We start from the raw sequence: 21,963 nt of genomic DNA, 5'->3' as shown, positions 1-21,963 counted from the left end.
AGATTTTGTTAAATTTTTTTAATTGTCACTTCTTGCGTGGATTCTTAGAAACGCGAGGCAGTGCTACTAACACAGGCGACTTCATTCATAAAAGCTGCTTCTACGCTGTCGAAACAGGAACTAATTATTCGGGAAAACAGAATGACAGACGACCTAAACGACACAAACAAGCGTTTCTCAGTGCACGCGCAATGCAGTTTAAACTAACACGGCGGGTTTGCGGCATGTAGTGAATTAGAAAAAAAATCAAGTAACGGCGAGCTATATTTGCAAGTTATTATAAAAAAGTATCCCCATTTTTACAGGAAAATTAACAATCTAATTACCACTGCGCGTCACACAAAATCTGCAGTGACCAGGTGAGGCCACATGGCGTCGTTTTTGGCGAAATTTTTAAATGACTTCTGGTGCGCATGTGACGATGTGACTTGATGGGGACGTTCTCGAAGAATGTTACAATATTTTGGCATATAAAAAAATAAATGCTTAGTCAGTTTTGCTGTCCATCCCTCCTTAAGGATGGTGGAGATATTGTACTGCAAAAGCTTTCTAAACTACTCTCAGAGTTCTGAAAGATTTAAAGGCACTCATAGCCTCTAAAAGTGCCAACATAGTTGTGATTCCTTTAAAGGGAGATGAAAAAGCCCTTAAAAACTACAGAGAAACTATTCGCGCTCGGTCTTTACAATACACTTGGCGAAATTATCGAAACCCTACGGGTCTCGCAACTAGAGCGACTCATGAGAAGTGACACTGGACGCCACATTGTCCAGAGACTTGGGCTCAGTCACAATAATATCTTTGACACCTACGTCGATATTACCCCAGTCATTCGAGACCGTATTTCCCAGGTCTCACTATCCCAAATGGCCGAAGACGCCGCAGAGATCTAGATGAGCCTTGTCGCCGGAAAGGCACTGAATTCGACTCGAAAACAGTCCCGCCCGTAGCAACAAAAGAGTTCTGTCTGATCTAATCAGACCAATCAGCCAGCTGTTCGTTCTGTGCACGTTGTTTACCAAGGTTATAGCGTACAATAAAAGCGACAACAAAAATTCTCGACCACCCAGGAAACAGGCTAGGATTAGACAAAGATACTCTACAATGGACCACATTCATTTCATCAATCACGTTATAAAAAAATCTTCTGTGTATGTCAAACGTGCTTATATGACATTTGTGCCTATAAAAAGCGCTTGATAGCTTATACACCCCGCCAGTGTTGTAAGCGTGAAAGAACAAATTGTGGAGTTCTCCTATATAAGAATCGTGCACTCCATTTATGAGGGACTGTTGGGTAATAGTTGAAAAGAAAAACGAGAATTTCTCCACTCATAATGCAGTGCGAGAAAAAGATCTCATAGCATTAAGTACGTTCGCAGCATGCCCGGGGAGGTACGCTGCTTAGGAAAAAGAATGTTTGCAAAAATACAATAAACGCATGAGCCATTGAGGTTGGGTAGACGACACAGTTTTCAAAGAGACTTGCTTTGTATTAGTAACTGAATCTGCAGAACTACTTCAAAAAAAATGTAAGGAATGTAACTAAATTACCATGCTGAATAAGCCGTCTAAAAATAGGCAGTGATATAACCACGACAACGAAATTCGGCGGAGCGCAGAAAAGTGTTGGGTCCCGCTCAGCAATGACACCCAATATACAAAAACAAAGCTATTTCGATCACTAAGAGGAAAGGGTTTGAACCAATGTGTTTGGTTGGCGACGACATGCGCAGCGGAAACTTCGCACCTAGCTAAACAACTGGGACATAAACTAAGCTCGACCAAGGGGTTATTGGGCGAAAATGATATAATTAACACTTAGAGAAAAGAAACGACCATCCTAGATCAGAAGGCCACCTTGGCCGCGTAGTAAGACAGATTGACAACAGGTGGACCAATCGCGGTAAATAAGGGACACTAGGAGACGGGACTAGAAGAATAGCACAGAAATAACCTCGAAGGAGAGATGCTAAAAACCTTGGGAGGCTGCCATTGAACTCGGGCAGTGCAGTACAGTGCCGCAGCGGGTGGAAAATATTAGTTACCGCCTGGTCCTCCAGTGGACGTCCACAAACCCATGATGATGACGAGAAAAATGCGTTCTCGGAAAACTAGTCTTCTTGATCTAAAGTCTTTTATCCTCACAAGCCGTAATTTACAGTACGTCCAAACGGAAATTCGCGTATATTCGAATGCTGCTTGAAATATTTCTCAAACAATGTGCTACGTGAGCAATCTCTATACTAACATGGCAGTCGAGCAAACGAGTAGAAGAGAGAAAAAGTTTGTGTTTAATACGTCAAAACGCTACGTTCTGTTAGGCAAGATTTGTTTTGCTGCAATAGGCTCGCTCATTTGTGTTACACGGTAAAAGTGTGATGTGCCACTCTTTTGCAACAACCTATGTAAGAAAATGCGGGCAGCATCGCAATTTAACATAACGAGGAACACATTATCCTTTGTGTCTGCTACAATTACAATCTGATTGAACTTGGCAGAGACATGATTCAACGTACTTCGGGAGAAGTTGCCATGTTTCGAAGCCAAACAAAAACCAGGGATGGTGAAACCAAAGTGTACAGGACAAGCGCGCTTCAGCCTATTTTGTGTTGCCCAGCCGCGTTCTTGTGGTGCTTCGAAAGTTCAGAACAGAGTAATGGCATCATAGCTAACACTGCACAACACGACTGGCTGTAAAGACACCGTATTTTTTTTCATATTACCAAATCTCGCAAGACTTATTGGCAGGTCTATTTCACTCGAAGCTCCAACATACAATACCTCCGTAAAAATTGCGAACCTCTGTTTGGTTACACCTGATCTCAGCACATTTATTGTGCGAAAAAATCTCTCATTGCCCGCGTCATCCAACATTTCTAATACCTAACAATGCTCAGCAGCATCGACAATCTTTTGTAGTTTTTTCTATGTGGGAGCTAAGCCATGTCCAATTTATATCTATGTTATCTGACAAAAACTGACACCATTGTGCAAGCAAATAGTTCACTACAAATTTTCAAGGCTACGTTGTTTTGCGCAGACAAGATTCGTGTTATTGCAGAGTTGAGAATTCACCGTTTTTAAACAATCCTTTGAAATAATTTTATTTGAACACAAGTAACATTTTGACAAAGGAAGTGCCCGCTGTGTTTGCATTAAAGTATTTATTTGCGTTTCAGGGCAAGGGTTATATTAGAGATTGCATGTACAATGGGGTCTTCAATCGAGGATGGTATGCCAATGGCCTGTGTTGCGAAGTAAGTAAAGCAATTATATTCTTACTGCACTCTAAACGTGCCCGAGATTTTTTTGAATAAATTAGGGCACACTTCTGTGACGAGAACCTTTGGACATTAGAGTGAGCACTGAAATCAGCGAAATATAAAGGTGTGCACGCAATTTTACAAGGTTTTTCTTTTTTTGTTCTTACTGTTTTACTGAGCAGTATTTATATTTTTTGGATATTTCTTTGTTTAGAAGTAATGCTGCGACGTGCTGTTTTTTCGGAAGGGCTGTGGAAGATACACTTCAATCTAATTGTAAAAGATAATGGTGCAAACAAACAAACAAACGCGGATACAGAGAAGAAGGCAACAGCAAACACGAGAACCCGCAACTGCGATCCTACATTTCAACACACGCAAATATCAAATATAGCGCGAAACAGTAGGCTGAAACAAAATATAAGAAAGACAGGTTCCCACCCCGTTATAATGTCTCTATTAAAGAACGCGCAGACATCGGAAAATAAGATATTGCAAGCATATTGCTTGATAGAACTACTTTGATGAAGGTGGTCATGTTTCGTGAAAAAAGGTAAACCTAAAGATAAAGATAAAGAGAAACGACAAAAGATGAACATGAATAGCCTTTGGGGATATTCGTACAATATCGGGAATAAAACCAAGTTTTGTTCTTTGGCAAGATGGCCTTGCTATTACAAATCAGAGTGCTTAAGAATGTAAGCAATGTACTAGTGTAGAGACAAAGTAATTATTAGGATATTACCGTCGTTTTTTACTAAGCCGAAGTTTACTCACTCCGAAGGTTCACGCAAATACCATTGCGGTACTGGAAGTGGCTTTTGAAAAAAAACTTTGCAGAGTATCACCTACCCAGAGGCTGCTTGAAATTATAAAATTTCCGCATTGCTCAATCTCACGAATGAATTAGGTTTTCTACTTTGACCTTATCACCTTTCTATTACAAATTAAAGCGATAGAAAACGTATGGCCCTCTGGCACATCTGCGCAAAGGTGTGATTTGGTTTTCACGAAGTCCTTTGTTTACTCGGGGCCAACGTATAACAAAATTCTATTGCGGCGTGGGACGTTGTTTAGAAAAAAACTGTGCTGGGTTGTACGCACATACACGATGTTACAAATTATATATTTTTTTCATTGTGCCACAGAAGTAACCAACGGTTGGTTAAAAAGTGAAAAAACTGCGCTAAACCTAGAAGTAATTGACAAAATCAATTTCACTTGCGTCCTGCTAAGGTTTTTTGGATCACCTACGTCGAAAGACAGAGACTAGCATATTACCATCTTTACATTTATTTTATGTTCAAACATCTGATTAAAACAGCACATCTTGTGAGATGGCATTTGTTGTATTCCGCTTAGGCAGAAGTTAAAATACGAAGACAAGATCGGTCGGCCGACGAGCGGTGAAATGATAACTGGATGGCTCGTTCGCCGACGTTACGTAGGCGACGACGGTCTAATCCAAGGAAAAGCAAGATGTTCAATATGTCCCCTTTGTTTACAATCCGTACATACAACTCTCAGTACTCATGGTAGCATAAAAGGAGCGTCCCTTCTCCTTATCTCCCACCAAAATAAAAAACTCCTCGTTTTACGACTTAAACCCTGCCCACAACAAGGACGTCACAGTTTTACTGTTAGGATGGCTCATTGATTAGCCCAGACTAGGCCTCTGATTTGCCACCGTAACAAACAATGCTAGGTGGATTGAAAATGGTCACATGACCCGCATCTCTTACTCCTATACAGACACCCGGAGGTGTTTAGCAAAACAGAAACAGAAAACTTGTGGTTGATCCCTCTTTCAAAGGAATCGCTAAAACACGAAAGGGGCCTTCACAGGAGCGGTTCAATGTAAAGGAACCTTTTTCATGTGCAAAGAGTTCGCGTGCCTGACCCCACCCGAGAACGTTAGGCCCACACACATGAACCAAAATATTAATCTGTTTATTCCTCAACAACAAAACCAAAAATAACATGCACAGAAACAGCAGCTCGGAACTAATAACGGTCATGGGAACAACGTGACAGCGGAGTGTGCCTCAATTCACGCGCGTACCCCGGTCAACTTCCAAGCTAATAGCTTTGCTAAGCGGGGACTAAATATTTAAAACTACATACCTACAAAAATACCAAATACATTACAACCTACCGTCGCGCGCCAGTTCAAAAAGATGCCTTGAATATATGTACGGGCCAGTATTAGCGAACCCACTTTTAACAAAATCCAGGCTATAAAGAAAAAAAAATTAATTTCCCATTAACAATTGTGTGCATATATACGATGTTCACACAAAGCAAAAAACGAATGTAACGAACTAACTTCCGTTTCCCGATGTTTCCGTTATAAGCGCGCTGGACTGTATTACTATGTTTGACGGCACACCGTACATATCGGCGTCTTTATTAGTATTGGTGAACATGCGTCGGTTTTATAGACTCTGACTACCACTGAAAGAGTGTGCTAAATACAGGCGATTCACAGTTCGATGGTTTCCCATTGGTGGTGTACTACCAATGACGCGCTTGTGCGACAAAAAATGTGTGAGATACATTCGCGAGATAATGAGTAGCCATGAATGCGGGAGATAAATGTTGGCAGCAGGGCTGCCAGTAAATTTGCAATATTATTGAGGGCAGAGACCTCCCTTGGGTTTAAATTTACCCTTAGCCATGTACTTCTGCGCGCTTTGCATCGTACACGCTTCAAAGACCTGGCCTAAACAGAAATACTAATTTGTTCTCCACCATCACCAGCGAAGAAACAGGAAGAGGAATGAGCGTGAGGTTTATTTCATGTGACGCAGAGACGATGAAATAACGAGAGGTTGCAGCTACATGGGGGGTGTTTGTACCTCCAATTAGCTGCAATTATAAGGAGGACATATTCTGGCTTTTCGACACTCAGGAACAGAAAATGTGGCATGGCGTCGTCTAAATAACGAGAGGCTGCAGCTACCTACAGATGGGGCATTTGTACCTCCTATTAGCTGCACTTAATAGAGAGAGTCAGTAGACACAGTCAGGAACAGAAAAGTCATGTTACGCAGAGCATGCTTTTACGAAGGTAAATTGCCGGACGTTCGGTGAGCCATTCAAAGGCCTGTAGGGAACGTGTGGGGAACGCACTCCAAAAACTGTGCTACAGTGGAAATATGGTATTTGTGTCTCCTCGGCGTGACTCCTGGGACAGTATGTAATGCGTGTTTAAGCATTTTTATTTTGCTCCAGTAATTTTGCTCCAAATGTTCTCGATCTGTAATGCTTCATGTGCAAAACTTTTAGAGTGGAAAAAAAGCGTTCCTATGAAGTTTTTATTTTTTTATATTTTTATAAAAGAGCCATCAATCGAGCAGAAAAAAAACCTCTCCCCGCGAAAGGTTGTTTGTAGGCAATTAAAAAGACTGAAGTACTTAGTAAAAGATGCCATGGTCTCAATGTTTTTCCGATTTGTTATATTGGCCTGAAAAAGCTTCTTGCGTACAAAGCATTTGCAAATATTACAAGCTGATTCTGAAGTGACAGGGTGATCGGAGGTTCTTGGTTATAAACTAATTTTGAATGGTTAAAAAGAGGACCATGCCCTTGACGTCTTCGACACATACCTTACCCAATATGCATTTGTGCCTCACCAAGGAGCCTACTATAAGAAGGCTGTACGTTTGTAAGAATGGCATAAGAGTTTAGCCGGAAATTCATGCTTGAGATGGTGTTCCGGAATTTTTCGGTTAAGGCTCATTTATCCGACCCTTTAAAAGCAGATTCTAATGCTTTTGCACGTATTTCGAGCTTGACCCTATGCCAGCCATTATTATTGTTTACCTTCAGTTAAACCTATCTTTACAAATATTTTACCTGTTTTTCAGTACAAAAGACGTCCACGGGAAATCGGATCTTGTCAAGACGGAGAGTGTCATAAAAGCTCATCATGTACTACCTCTGTTGACGAACCTCCGACTGCAACTGCATAGTTCACTGCTGCTGCGTACAGGCTGTAGATTAGCTGCGTTATACTGCCCATCTATTCATTCACCATAAATATGGGCTGACATCGCTCTTTTAAAACCCAATAAATCATACGGGTTATGTACACGATGCCTATTTTTGGTTAATGTACCATTTTTCTGAGTTGTTCAAAATGGTTATTCTGATTTTAGTGCTTGGTGTAATTCGTAATAATCGTTTTATGACGTTCTTCAAGCCAAATAGAAAGAATTATTTGCAGCGTCTGCTAGCTGTTCAATGGAGAAAATGAGGATTTTCTTGTGACAATTTATGCCAGCAGAGCGTGCCTTCGCGTTGAATATTGGCCGCACACTGAAAGAAAATGCGTGCGCGCTTGTTCATAGGTTGCAGGGGAATTGAAGCAGTGGGGACAAGGTGCGAATCTATGTCCCTATAGGTTGAGGGCCACATACTTTTAATTTCTTTAGATAGGGATGAAAGAAACGAAAAGCTAAAGTAAATGCTATTATTCCACCGACTCCACATTGGCTGTCAGCACAGTCGATTTTTTAGGTGACAGAAAGGTGTGTAGAACGGTCTGTTTAGATATTCTGCCGAAGTACCTTAGCTAATGCGTCATTTGGGAAATGGCTCTGACGCCTGATATAATCAGAAACGCTGGTTGAAAAATAGGTCATGAATAGGCACATTTTTGTTACTTGCCATCAACATTGACCTCCCATGCACGCACAGCCTACTGTCATGAAACACGCAATTGACATCCTCATAAAGATGGTTATTACACTTTTATTGACCCTATGCAGACGTGCGGTGTATACTCACACAAACAGTTTACTTTCGGGTATTTTATATGCATATGAAACAAGGTTTCTGCTTGTTTCGAAAACAATCATCGGAAAACTAAACACGAAAACTTGTGCTCAGTGTTCAGAAAGAGTTTTAAACTGTCAAGATGAAAATTTATGCTTGGTGTCGCTTTGCACTTTCGCTATCCTGCGAATACTTTGAGAACACTGCATATGAAGTAAACTTTTGTAAACGGATGTTTTGACAGGCTTCTTTGTATGCCACTTGCAGTAGTACTTTTGTTGGCCGCGATTTTCTCTAAAAAATCAATGGTTGTGGACATTTATGAGAAAATTACAACTTCAGGGCATACACCCCTCTTTCATTTGCAGGGAAATTCTATAACTAATTATATTTGTTCGGTTCATTTGCAGAAACGTTATTCGTCATTGTTCAGTTGGCCCGTGCTGTTGGTATTGCTTGAAATTTGAATTTTATGTTTGTAACTATTGTCGCAGGTTAATGCGCTGAATGCGCCCTTGTGGGCTATTCGCTAAGCATTCGTAGCATTTTGGGGTATAATTTATTATTTAGGAAGTACTGGTATTTTTACTGGCGTATACACCACTAGCGTACCACACTACCATTCGGGAACAGGTGGGTCATTTCTTTAACACAAACTAATGCAATATTTCTTATTAAGGTGGAGTTGTGTGTCCTCGCCACTATGAGTTGCGAGGACAAGCGCGCATTCAAACATAAAAAAGAGGCCCACGCGCACCCACCAATCACGTAATACCTGAACGCCTAGATTAAGCAGTACAATGGATGAACACTGAAAGCCTTGCACAAAAATAGTCATTGGGTAAGGCACATTGAAGTAAACGAGTCAGCGCTTGCAGCTAACGAATGTAGAACTAGGCCGGCTATAAACAAAAAACCTTTACCATCAACATTTGCGCGAAAGCTTTCTCACAACAAAACTGCGTCAAAAGTGTGTCAACACCTTCATAAAAATGCATCCAAGCTTTAATTAGGTGCGTCCAATCAATCATCAAACCTTTACTTCAAAGAGCCAAATTACAAAAGAAGAACATGTGCGATGGTTTTTCTCGCGCTAAGAAAACGTATTTACGACTCATTTAAACGAATACTGATAGGTGGTTTATGAGATCAAGGTATCTTCTTCACGAACTCTCTAAGAAATCGGGTGAGTATTTGAAGAATCCAACAGTCATTGTAATCTTGTACGCGCTGGCGCTCTCCCCTCGAAATCTGCGAGGAGTTGAATGCAATGTTCGCTTCTCACGAGGAGGAAGAGCAAAAGTGACCGCGCACTCTTCTCGTGCGGGGTGGAGTGCAGCACCAGCTCCGCTCCCACACCCATGAAGAGTAAACCTGCGCATCGCCTCCCTATCTCCAGTACGAAAAGTAAAATTGAAATTTCATTCTTGTCCAGTGTGGAACTAAACATGGAGATGCAAACCTACCATTCACGCACACCTATTCATTACCGATGTTTCATTTCCATACTTATATATTATATAATTCAGTTGTGTTAAAAGCACCCGACTGCTGTCTCTGCACATTCTGAACGTGCAAGAATGTGAATTCGTGTAACGATTGCTCCAGCGTTCAGCGACATGAAGGCAGCAAGCTTTAGAAAACTTAAAAAATGCAGGTCTCGATTTGTTCTTGTTTTTTGTTTTGTTTTTCCTCTGTCATAGCTTCGGTATCGATGTTTAAAAAGTTGGCAGAATATGCCCTTCAATGGGCGTACGGTATGGCGTGTCTTTCTCGGTCCGAGCAAGTGTTGCCACGATAACGGCAAACGCTGGAGTTCTTTTGTTTACTTATTGCCAATCTTGGTAAATCTTCCTAAGTGGTTATGCTTAGCTTTACAAACGTTCGCAGGGGACGCTGGGGGATCGTCGCGAAATACGGATGCACGAGCGCTAGGCATTTTCTTGGTTTTGTTACAGCTGAGGGGTCACCGGGAGGCCCGCGCTCACGTGTGCGCGCTCGGCAATTTCTCGGTATTTTTAACTGCGGACACGAAAAATTACGATTAGGTAAACATCTTAGCTGTTTAAACGCTGAACATTTTGTAAGGAATGATTAATTACAACATGAAGAAAACACGTGCGAGAGCCGGTGACTTGGTCCGTGTGCCCGTGGACTGGTCGTAGATCGTGGCGAAATGAATGCAATAAATGCGGCGCCCCGCGGTACCCTAAGGACAGTCATAGCGGTGCTGCCGAAAGCGATAAAAGTGGCAATTCTATGTATAAAATCAAGGACGCGCATGCGCACCAGGTCCGTCTCGACACCAGGCGGCGTGCCTCCCGAATGCGCAGCGCCGATTTTGGCCACGCGCTGGCATGGTCCGGAATATTACCTTCTCCCATGTACTTGCACGTTTCATCAGCTGCGACGCGCTCCGTTTGCACGAACAGCCAAAGCGAGCCTTGCGCACTTTATAAATAACAAGGGGGGGGGCATCACTCGCGCATCATTGAACAAGTACCCACAGGAGAGAGCGAGCAGCCAGCCATCACAGACGCGGGGTGCCCACGGACGTTCGTTGCCGATGCAGCAGATACTGTGCGTGTGTGGCCGCCGGTGTTTTGTGTAAAATCCTGTGCTCTTCGCGGCCAGTGTGGCTGTTTTGTATATTTCTTTTTGACTCCAGTTTGAAAATTTCGATGTCATGTCGTATGCAACGTTGGACGGCTTGATTTTCAGGCGTCATTCTTCTTTTCTTGGCGAGGTTGCAGTGCGTTTCGGGACCACTCCGGAAGTGTTACTTTGCAGTTTATATTTCACGTGTTATCGCGTACCAGTGTACTGAACCTCCTTTTTTTACGTGCCCCATTCTGAGAGGAACGCCCAATGAAATTGTCAGCGCTGCCAAACCAGTGACAGGTGGATGCGATACAGGCCGGAACCTTATCGAGAAATTTATAGTCATTCCACACAAATTATTCTGAATCACAATAAAACCATAAATCATACATTGCAGTGTCTGCAAGTGTGTTTCACTGAAATGAATAAATTGTTTCGAGTGATTACGTTTTTATTCTACCGAAGATTGTTTAACGCACAAATTGTGTGCGGCGCGTTGTATTTTGTCGCACATTGCAGTGTTTCCGTTTTTATTCGACAACGGCGTGTAGAGCGAGAACAAAAGGCACGAGATGGCCGTCTATCAGGCTGCCTAAATGCAACTGTATTACCCAACCAAGAGGTATTAATTTTATTCGAATGATTACATTGAAACCGGAATTTTGCAGCCGTTTACAAGACGTCTTATACGCCGATTGAGCAATACATCCAAAAAGAAGTTTACAGGTTCCTTATTATCACTATTTTAAACCGTGTTTTTTTCTCAAGGTTTAGAAAACCCGATTTAGATCGTCTAGAAGAGGTTGAGTCGTCCGAACATTAGCACAAGTATAAGACGTCGTCAAAATGGCGGGCGTCTTTTTCGAGTCGTTTTGTATACATTTCTGTTCTTCTCGGATATACGCAGCATATATTTTTCGTAACCTTTTTGTACTAGCTGAGTGATAATTGTTTATATTTATATTTTTTTTCAATTTCTGTACTGTGTGACTCAACGAGCATGTGCGTAAAAACTCACGGCGTCGCCTACAAAGACATGCCAAATGTTGTAGGCGCTGGTTCTTGTAATCGCACATATTTGCGCACCGATCACATTGAACTCAGCACGAATGTTACAAGGTGCGTGCTACCGAACCTCGTTAGCACCTTGGGCCGCAGCCAATCACCTGGTTTGTACGCCTTACAGACAACAAGCAGAGATTGTAACGAAGCACAACGACACTACACGAAGATGCATGAAATTATACCTGTTAGCCTTGCGATTTTTTGCCCCATCATGGCGTGAAAATGCGGACAGAAAAATCCTGCTGCATGAGGACCCATGCTGAATCCAATAGCCTGTGTTAACGATGGATGTATCCACTCGGGACATCGCGTGATCAGCAAACGTAGGACCGCCCATGCCTCCCGCCTAGCCATATCCGTATCTGGTGCACTTCGTTTGGGCTTCGCTAAACTTTGACCCCTGCTGCAGTCCACAACGATGACGATGAAACCCTGAACTATTAATGGCGATTTCAAGCACTTTATTTGGACATCGCTTTTTGCAACACAGATGACACGTTAAAAAACGGTTGATGGAGTCTACGTCTAAGAACTTGAAATTACGTTATTAGCTGCGTTAAATTACGATTTACATTACTTTATACGCGGAAAATTTGTGTACGACTAGCTAACTACTTTCTAGATGTGCTTATTTTCTGAATCAACTGAAATATTTAAACCTGAACATTGTCGCGCTGCTTTGTCCTTCTTTCAGAAAGTGGACCGTATAAAAGTTTCGTGCTATTTAAAAGCAAACTCGCAGTACAGAGGCTGTGTAAAAAGAATTCTAATTCCCGTTTCATACTCTGCGCATGTTGTAGTTTGGCCACTATTGTGGCTGTAACCCTGTACTAATAACAATCATATTCTGCCCGTCTCCCCCTCCTGATTGAGTTGATGACGTGTGGGAAGCAACAAACTAGGCACAGCGAATCGAAGTATTCTCAGATTGTATGGGGATAATGTCAAACAATTATCTATGCACCCAACAACCGTACAACATATGGTCCTATCACAACCACTTGCCATAAGACATTTCGGAACCCTTAGGACTTCCGCCCGGATGGTAGGTATTTTGTATGACTGCCACAGCATAAACAATAGGGAGGACACTATATTGGTATTCCCAGGGCAGAATGCCTAACTGAAACAACTATGCACAACGCCGTTAAACCAGGTAGAGCCACTTCGCCAGCTGAAAAGAACGAACAGCAATTTCTGTGAATTCTTCGTATGTCGTTGGGTGACAGCTTACCTCAAACAAACAGATCGTGTTAAAAACTCGGGACCCTCAATTTGTTGGTGCCATTGAGCCCCGGGAAAGAACTGACGAAAAAACTAAGCAATTAGAAGTCACCGTAAAGGGTATGCGTCCAAAAACTTTGTAGCTTTAGGTTAAAGCAACGGACTGACTACGGACTGTATTACATATGCTGACGGCACTAGAGATAAGGTCAGAAAAATCAAGAACAAGACGCCAGGTTAAAACACTGCTTTCCGCAGCAAGGAGAGTCTTTTTTTTTCTGGAAGTGGCATTCACTACAAATGGGTAATTGACAATAGTTTGTTCAACAAACAGTACTAGATTTCCTCAGGGCGGTTGCTCAATTGTAGGTTAGGAAGCCAGGCACTTTGCGAAACAGAGTGCATCGCATGGCGCCCTAATGTATTATTTCAGGAATATAAGGCATCAGTAGAAGGGCCGCCAGAACTTCATTTTTCTTCATGTTGTTCATTACTCTCTGGTGTTTCCTGTTGTCCTTATTTTTTGTTCTACTTTTGCGGCTTTCCCGTTATCACTCATCGCGCACAGGAAGCTCTTGAACTCGCCATTCTTCCCTGCTTTAGTGCTACGGTTCGTATTTTGCTTTTCCTTGATGCTGGCGACAGTTCCTAAACTGCTTCTAGTCCTCACACGGTCTTCTGCTTCAACAACCAGGGCTTTGGCGGATTTATTTCACATAGCAATTATCCATCAGCTAAATGATAGAAGTGACAGTAAACTGGGCGCAGGGCCAGCAGGGCGCAGACGAAACCAGATGCCTTTTCTGCTCGAAGGTCTTCTGCTCGAAGGTCGCCGTGCGCTGCCGAAGGAAGATGGTGGCTTGGTTTCATGTTTTGTACATTTAAAGCGAATCTTTAGTGTTCTCACTGATGGCGTTTGTAACTCTAGTACACCCTGTAGGAAAGCCAACTTTTTGGACGAAGGTAATGACTGATCATTGTTGGAGTGAAAGAGCCTTTACTGTATCATTCTTGCTATCAATGTGAGCACTCTCATCTCATTTGCCAGTAATCTTCATCGGACATCACCTAGGAGGGGCGTACGCTATGACATGTCTTTCTGATTCCGAGTGAGTGTTGCCATGATTACTACGAATGCTGGAATTTCTTTTTTTTTTGGCCGATCTTGTCGAATGTTGCAAATGGGTGCACTTGGCTTGCAAATGTACGCAGATGACAGTGAGCGGTCGACACGAGGCACGCACAGACGAGTGCTCGGCATTTTCTTAGTTTTTTAACTGCCATCGGTCGCCGCAATCCTGTTCAATCTCCCAAGTGGGTATGCTTGTTTGTACAAACGTGCGCAGGGGACTCAGAGCGGTCGTCGGAAGGCACGCACACACGTTGTGTTCGGTATTTTCTGGGTTTTGTTAACTCCCAGGTATACTCCCCGCAAGGTCCGGTCTCACGTGCGCTCGCTCGGCAATTTCTTGGTATTTTGTAGCGTAAGCTACACTGGCCGAGGTTTAGCAGTTTCTCGTGGGGCAAGCGCGGGAGCATTGAATTGGATTGGCTTGGATTCGATTGGATTGGACTCGATTGAATTGAAATTGGTGTGGGTTGAATTGAATTGTATTGGAATAAATTGGACTGTATTGGATTGAATTCGAAATTCTTTCATTTGGAGTACGGCTATGTAGAGAATTGGGTCTGTACATTCGCCAGTCTGCGCATTCCAGAGGAGTGACGTCATAGCCGCAGCAGACGCGCTGGCGCTGGCGCGTGTCCACCTCAGCGCTTCCGTTGCGCAGTAGCCAAGTATGACGGTGCGCCGGAGCCGCTTAATAGCCGTTTCACGTGGCTCCTGGAGAGCCGTGCTACACATGCGCGAGAAGCATTGACCGGACTGGACTGGACTGGACCTGACTGGATTGGTTAGGATTGGCCTGGACTGTACTGGAGTGGATTGGATTAGATTGGATTGAAAATCGTTTTACAAGCCGTAAGCATGATAATTAGTTAATCCTAGACAACCAGGAAACCTAAGAATAACCAGCTGAACCTTAGCTCAGGCTAAGTATATCCTGGCATAGCCGAGCTAAACCACTGCTAATTTTAACTGTGGACACAAAAGATTATAATTTGCTAAAGACCGGCGGTCTTAAAACATTTCAGTGGCGGAATTCTAACCTGGGAATATCCGATTGTTTCATTTCAACGTGGTCAGAAGCCAGTCGAAACTCAGACGACCGCCTAATAATTCGTCTAAAGAAAGCTTCGCGTTAAGCCATCGTCGTTGTTACACGGAGGGGCGTCGGATTTTTACACTGTGTTGGCCTGCTATCTATGCACTCGGCTTGACGGCGTGGTATCATTTATTTGCACGTGTAACAGCGCGCAATGCCACGTGAATGAACGGTGATAGGTACTCCGTTCTTTACTTTACAAGTCACTTTACAAGTCACTTTTATTCAAAAACTCTAAGAAGGCAAAACTTGCGGTTCGACAAAAGAACTTACCTGGAGCAGCTTTGATATACACAGAGTTGGAGGTAACAGACAGGTGACTACGCAGCAGGTGACTACCTGCAATAACCGTCACAACCGCCAGCGGTGCCGCAGTTTGGCAGCTTGCGAATGTCGGCACGGCTAATTTATGCGTGCGCGTTGAGAGAATCGTAGAGACCCGGACCTGGGATCAGCGTTCGCTTCGGGAAGAGACGAAATGCGCCGAAAGCTGGTAGGGCGCGAGGCTAGCTTACCAGTGCCCTGAAAAATGGCACCACCACTCCGTGCATTCGCACCATGGAGGAAAGAAAAGCTCATGGTTCGAACTCTAGCCGGGCATCCGTGAAGATCGGCGCGCGGAAGGAGAGACAATGAGATCGGAGATCCGGTCTGGGTGGCATCGACGGAACAGAGCAGCCGCGGCTGAGCGCATATCTCAAGTGGGCCCGGTTGTTGCAGAGCACCGTGGGCGAATCCCATTCCCGATCACAAACAGATCGCCTGATGCGTGAAAGCTGTCGATCGTCGTGCTAGCATGGTTTTAGAGATTTTGATTAAACCGCTATGCTTTGGCACTGCTGTCCACTCTGTTCTCGTACCGCCGACCGTTCTCGTACCACCGAACCTCTCAGGGCTGCCGTATATGCAGCGGCACACGTGGTTGATGCCCCGGGGGCTAGCCTGGTTACCTACGCTGGAGACTCGGTTGGCTACCGCTAAGTACCCCGTATATTTAACAACATTTATAACTGTTTATGACTGTAATGATGGCAGCGCCGAGATAGCCCCGTCGGGACGATGACCCCATTCCCTTCTCTTGGCTCTGTTGTGGCCCCCTCCGTCGGCGGGAGTGTTGTGGCCGCCGCCGGCGTTTCCTTCGAGTCGCAGACCTTTGGAATGGCCGTGCCGGCGACTTTCGTCGTGGCTGTGGGGAAGGTTTTCTTTTCCTCCCGACCTTCGGGGCCGGACAGGGGGGAGCGGGGGTCAAGCCCTAATTGGCATGTGCGCTGCTGTGGGGAGGCTGCTTTGCTTGCGCCCTGCTCGCGCATTCGTCAATGAGTTTGTCCGGTGCTGCGGCCAAGACCGGTCACATCAAGACTTGCTCCCGTGGCGGATAAGCTTACGCGGTCGACTACGAAGAACAGACGGCTGGGTGCAGGGCCGATGTCGTAAGCCACCGTTAACGACTTGCCTGAAAATTTTCCTGAAACGATCAAGTTTGAGTGCAGCGGCTAGCACCCGTTCCGAAACGATGGTGGTACCAGCAAACTCCGTCCTGCTACCTCGTGACTGGCTTTTCTGGGAAGAGCTTGGCTGTCTTGAAGCGGATTGTTTGCGTCGTTCCTGGCCCTGTTGGGGAGCGCTAGACAGCAAAAGTTGCTGCATGGTCTCAGTAAGTTGTTGCACTGCTCCTCAAGGCGCGACAGTCGATCTGGTTGTTCGTCAGTGTTCTTGCAGGAGCTATGGGCGCGAAGTTTGGAGTGGAGTATTGCGTGATGCGATCGGCCAGTTGTGCCAGTCTATCAAGGGACGTCTCATCTGAACCCGCGAGAACCACGCGCACCGACTGGGGCAGCCGTTGCAGAAAACGTTCATGAAGACGTGGCAGCTGGCAGTCCTGATGTGCCTGAACACCGAGTAGTTGCCGCATCCGGTGCAGCAGTTGGGAAGCAGCAGTTGGTCACCCAGCTCGTCCCGACATAAGATCTGCTGAAGTCTGCTTTCTTCGGGCACCTCGAGGCTGTCCAGCACCGTCTTTTTGAGGGTGTCGTATTCCGCTTGTGGGGGGGGGGGGGGGGGGGGGGGGGGGGGGGGGGGGGGGGGGGATGAACCCAAAATATCTTCGATAGCATCGGCGATTTCTAGGGGCAGGGTGACGACGACATGAAGGTAGTTCATCGACTGTGAGGTGATGTGCCAGAGCCGAAAACGGGCCTCCACATGGCTGAACCAAACTCCTGGATTTTCAGGCTAAACATTTAGTAGCTTCAGTTCTGTGGTGACGTGTGCAGGCGTGGAGGCAGCAGTGTTGTCGTCGGAGCTCATCGTGGCGTGTTCGTTAAAGCGTTGTTCGGGTCACCAATTTTGTAGCAGCGCAGAATGTCGGCTGCTAAAGGAGGCGAGAAGCAGACGTGGAGCTGGTTTGCTGTTTCAAGACAAGACTGTTTATTTCCAAAAGATGCGTGCGCCGCGGGCTTCCCCCGACGAGGGAAAAAAGAGGAACCCCGCGTCCTTCAATAGAGAGACGAAGAAGGCTCCACAAGCGAGCAGAGGACAACGGCGCCACGAATAATCTTAGGAGTCGGCCGGACAAGTTATGCCTACCCCGACGGCCACCGTTGAAGAAGGCAGGGAATGACCCCCGAAGTTAGCATGCGGCGTCGTCGCCAATGCGCGTCTTCCACAAAGGCGCACTGTCGTGAAGCCGGTGACAGACCGGAGACAAAGCAAAAGCCCCGTCTTGCGGAAGCTGCTCGCGCTGGGGTGCCGAGAGGCTTCCGCCACACCAGCGAGCGAGCTAGGACGACAAGGCGAGTGCCTAAAGTGCTTTTCACTTAAAAGCAAAAGCATTATGACATCACCCGCATATGGGTGGCAGACATTCAAAAGCCGAAATTGCTAAGGATAACAGTACATTCAGTAAGGCGCGCCCTGCAGAATATACAGATGGAGACCTCCGACAAGACGAGCCCAGTGGCATCCCACCTACGCCCTCATTAAACAGTAGATGTACGCCACACGCCTATTTTTGTACTCTCCAACAGCTTCCTTGGTACTAGAGCTCATATCCTGTGCCCTATTATTACAACACAAACGATAATCAGTGAACATTTTCTACGCAAAAAAATATATTAGAAAAGGGTCAAACTACAGAAGGATGTTCTCTTACACTCTTCACAAATAAATAGCTCATATCGGCTCAAATTGCAGGTCTGGATTGCTGACTGGTTCGTCATAACTTTAATGAGCAAAAGTAGCGTCTTCATGGGACTGAAGATTACCCGGGGTTGTCCACTACGGCATGCGGCATAGCTCCAGTTTAGCTCCAGCGAATAGAAACCCGGAATTTTGAATTTTAGTTCAGCGTTGCAAATCAATAAAAAAAGCGAAATACCATGCACTCGCTTCTTAAACGGTACAGATCGTAGATGTTTGTTCGACGCCATTAGCGATAGTTGATACTACAGCGAGACACTACGCAAATATTGCTGAAGGTCCCCTAGTCGAAAACCAAAAAGGGAATGTTTAAATTTTTTTGCGGTGTGTGCTCATCCAATTTTTATCTACCTGGTCGCCCTTATTGTAAGTGTTTGGGAACTCGGGAACTTACAGCCATGTTTAATGAAAATAAGATACAATTTCCAAAATAGGGCAGATAACCCTTCTCGATTCCAGCCTAGCTTGTGAACACCAGCATGAAGTGTTATGTGTGTAATCTGGCTGTTGTGATAGGAAGGCCTCCTTTTTATTTTTATGTCATGGCTGCAATGTGGCAGGGAGTGGTGGTTTTTATTCTATCTGCATTATGTTTTCATTCTGTTTTGCATTATGTTAGTGTTTATTATTTTTTATGTTGATGAACAAATTTGACGTGAAAAATTCAGAAAAGTGTACCCGAAAATTCAATCCTGTTTTGATACGTGAAGTCGCAGGCTAAGCTCAGAACGAAATTACATTGTGTGTCGCGCACAATTAACGGGCGGACATACGCGCGCAAGGTCGGCCGGTGATAGGCCCAGGCGAATAGCATCTCTAACCCTACGTGCTGTAAATACCAACAATTACTTTGCATTGTGTCCAAGATCTCAAGGACCAAGCGCAGAATGCCTCTTCTTGTCATCCATTTCCTTTCAAGAAATAAGATGCCGTTCAATGACGTTCGGGGCGGAACTATTTCGAAGCTCTGTAAACGAAGCTGAACGCGCCATCGCTTTCTCTCGGCAGTTTATGGAATATGCCCGACGTACCTATTACACCACAGGGTGTTGTCTAATGGATTGCCACAGGCACAACACGTGAGTGGCCTGGAGCGATGTTTCTCTAGTTGTCACAGTATGGATCGCTACTTTTAGTGTGCAGATACTGAACACCTTTGCCCTTCGCCGTGTCGCTGTAATATCCAAGTCGACCTTTCAGATTTGGGTCTGTAGTTAAAGGGCAAGTTTGTTTCATTGCTTGCTTGTAGCCTTCAGGACAAAACCATGAAGTGAATTGACACTCAGGGTGTCTCACAGATGCAATAAAAAGCCGCCACGCTCTCTGGTGACTGCATGGGTACACTGAAAAAGAATATACGGTATGTTACCTGCTGTTCACTCGGTAATTATTAAAACCATTTTTTGCGATATCAATAGGCACGATATATTGTACTTCTGCAGACTACTCACGCACGAAAATTGATACAAGAATTCGTCACTTATACTGTACGTTTTACTGTCACTTTGCTACGTATTCAGGTGCCCCCAAACGTGTCATATAAGTTTAGTTTGTTAAAACAACACTCATGACAATAACAGTACACAGTACACATTACAGTACACTCCATACCGTACACAGCAAATAGGTTTTAGAAAAACACGTCCCGCATAGCATCCGGCACCTAAAAGCTCTGGAGCCTTCCCATTTCCTTAACTGGCCGCGGCGGCCCCTTTTCTGATATGGAGGCGAAAAGCAAAAACGCCCGTGTGTACTAGATTTCGGCGCACGTTAGAGATCACCAGGTGGTCAAAATTAATCCGGAGCGCTCGACTATGGCGCGCCTCACCACCTGCGTTGCGTGAGCGCGTTAAACCCTGCAATCAATTAAGAGCATAGTCGCACAAATCTACAAGTTTCTTTCACAGGACCTGGTTTCTTAAAGCAACTGGTAGCTTTTCCCTGCGGATTGACAGCTCTTATCTGCGCATTGATTTCGTATGTTTATTTTGGTGCAGGTAATGTAAGAAGCATCCCTTTCACAAAAAGAAAACTGGTGCGCTCTTGAAACTAAGGCATATTTTGTTATACCTTATGTGCAATTGCCTAAAACGATTTAACATACGTGTGAGATATATATATGTAGTGTGCACATGTCCTCCATGCTGATCAAAGGATACAAAAAACAGATTTACTGCAAATCGACAAAGACTCATCTTCTGCGTCACTAGTGTGTATAATATCCTTCGCGTAGGTAGGAAAAAATAGAAATCCGAGGCTCGATTTCATCCACCGATCGCCAACTTACGACTGTTTGAGAAAATAAAGTCACAGGCTTCCTCTTTCATTTTTATAATCTTTTTTACAGTACCAATACGCTACAGCGGTGAGTCTCATACAGTGTCTTAAACTCGCTCCGCCAATACACGGGAACATTTGGGCCACAGAGGAACCTAGTTCACGATACCTGCTCAGGCGGTAATTTTGCTGCTATAATAGAGCCTAATATGTTTGTAGAAGTAAGAGCCTTAAAAGATACAATATTAGATAAACATTTTCTAGCTCAGTACACCAAGTTAGGTACTTTCATTACTATATGAACAATTTCTGAGCGCTCATTGCAAAAAACTACACCCTTAAAAAATGCCACGGGCTATACAAAATGCGGATTGCCGCGGACCATTGCTTCTGTCTGGCTTAATTCTGTGTTTTGTTGGCAGCGTCCTACCGCGCCCCGCTGTCTTAGCACTATCTTAGCACAAGGAGAAATTCAGATAGGGGACGTCAAAAACAGTGACAAACTATCGTCTGGGCCGATTTCACGATTTTTTTTTATTTTTTGTTCGCTCCTGGACGTCGAATTTGCGTTACGTTCATTAGCATTCCGGTCTAGTTTATGGCTCGAAACATTTCATACACACCCCTTTTACTCCTTGACGTACACAAAGACGCAAACTTGAAAAAATCTGCAGTTGCTGGAACCACCGCGACGCTCCGGGCACATTCAAACATTTTTTTCTCCCGAACTACGCACCTCAGGAGAAAACAAACTTGATTTTCGGGGGTTTCCATATTTTGCGCATATATCATAAAAAAACAAGAAAGAACAAAAAATGGTCGTGTACACGCATGTTCGTTCTCTCGTGGAATCGCCCTAATAGCCTGGTATTACCGTGCTATGCTCTTCTCCTCGCTTTATTGTCTTGTCATTATAACATTTTACGGGTATTTTCTACCTAATACTGTAAAAATATAAGAGGGTATTTTAGCAGTAAAACAATTCAGCGCCAACTACCTATTCTGAATAGAGTTGCGGATTTTAAAGATAGGCTTATTTATCTCCAATACCAAAGTCAATGGGCGTACAAACCGGTGAGAAGACTGCCTCACAAATGTGCATACCAAATCATGAACTCCTAAACTAATCTGATTGTTTTAGCCAAACATAAGAAACCCAAACCAGGAATATCAATCAATAATAGATGTTTGATTGATTCGCAAGAAAACAAGGGCTATACTACCCATCCTAATTTTTTCAATAACGCATGATTTATGACCATAATTTATCTTGGGCATCTCATTCTCCACGCTAAGTGTATTAAATCACTGGGTGGGTGGCACAGACA

This window comes from Haemaphysalis longicornis, unplaced genomic scaffold (assembly GCF_048455015.1).
Source record: "Haemaphysalis longicornis isolate Haplotype H1 unplaced genomic scaffold, Haemaphysalis longicornis Haplotype H1 scaffold_5, whole genome shotgun sequence".
NCBI lineage: Eukaryota > Metazoa > Arthropoda > Arachnida > Ixodida > Ixodidae > Haemaphysalis > Haemaphysalis longicornis.
The sequence above is the reverse complement of the archived record's forward strand: the minus strand, read 5'-3'. Positions refer to the sequence as shown.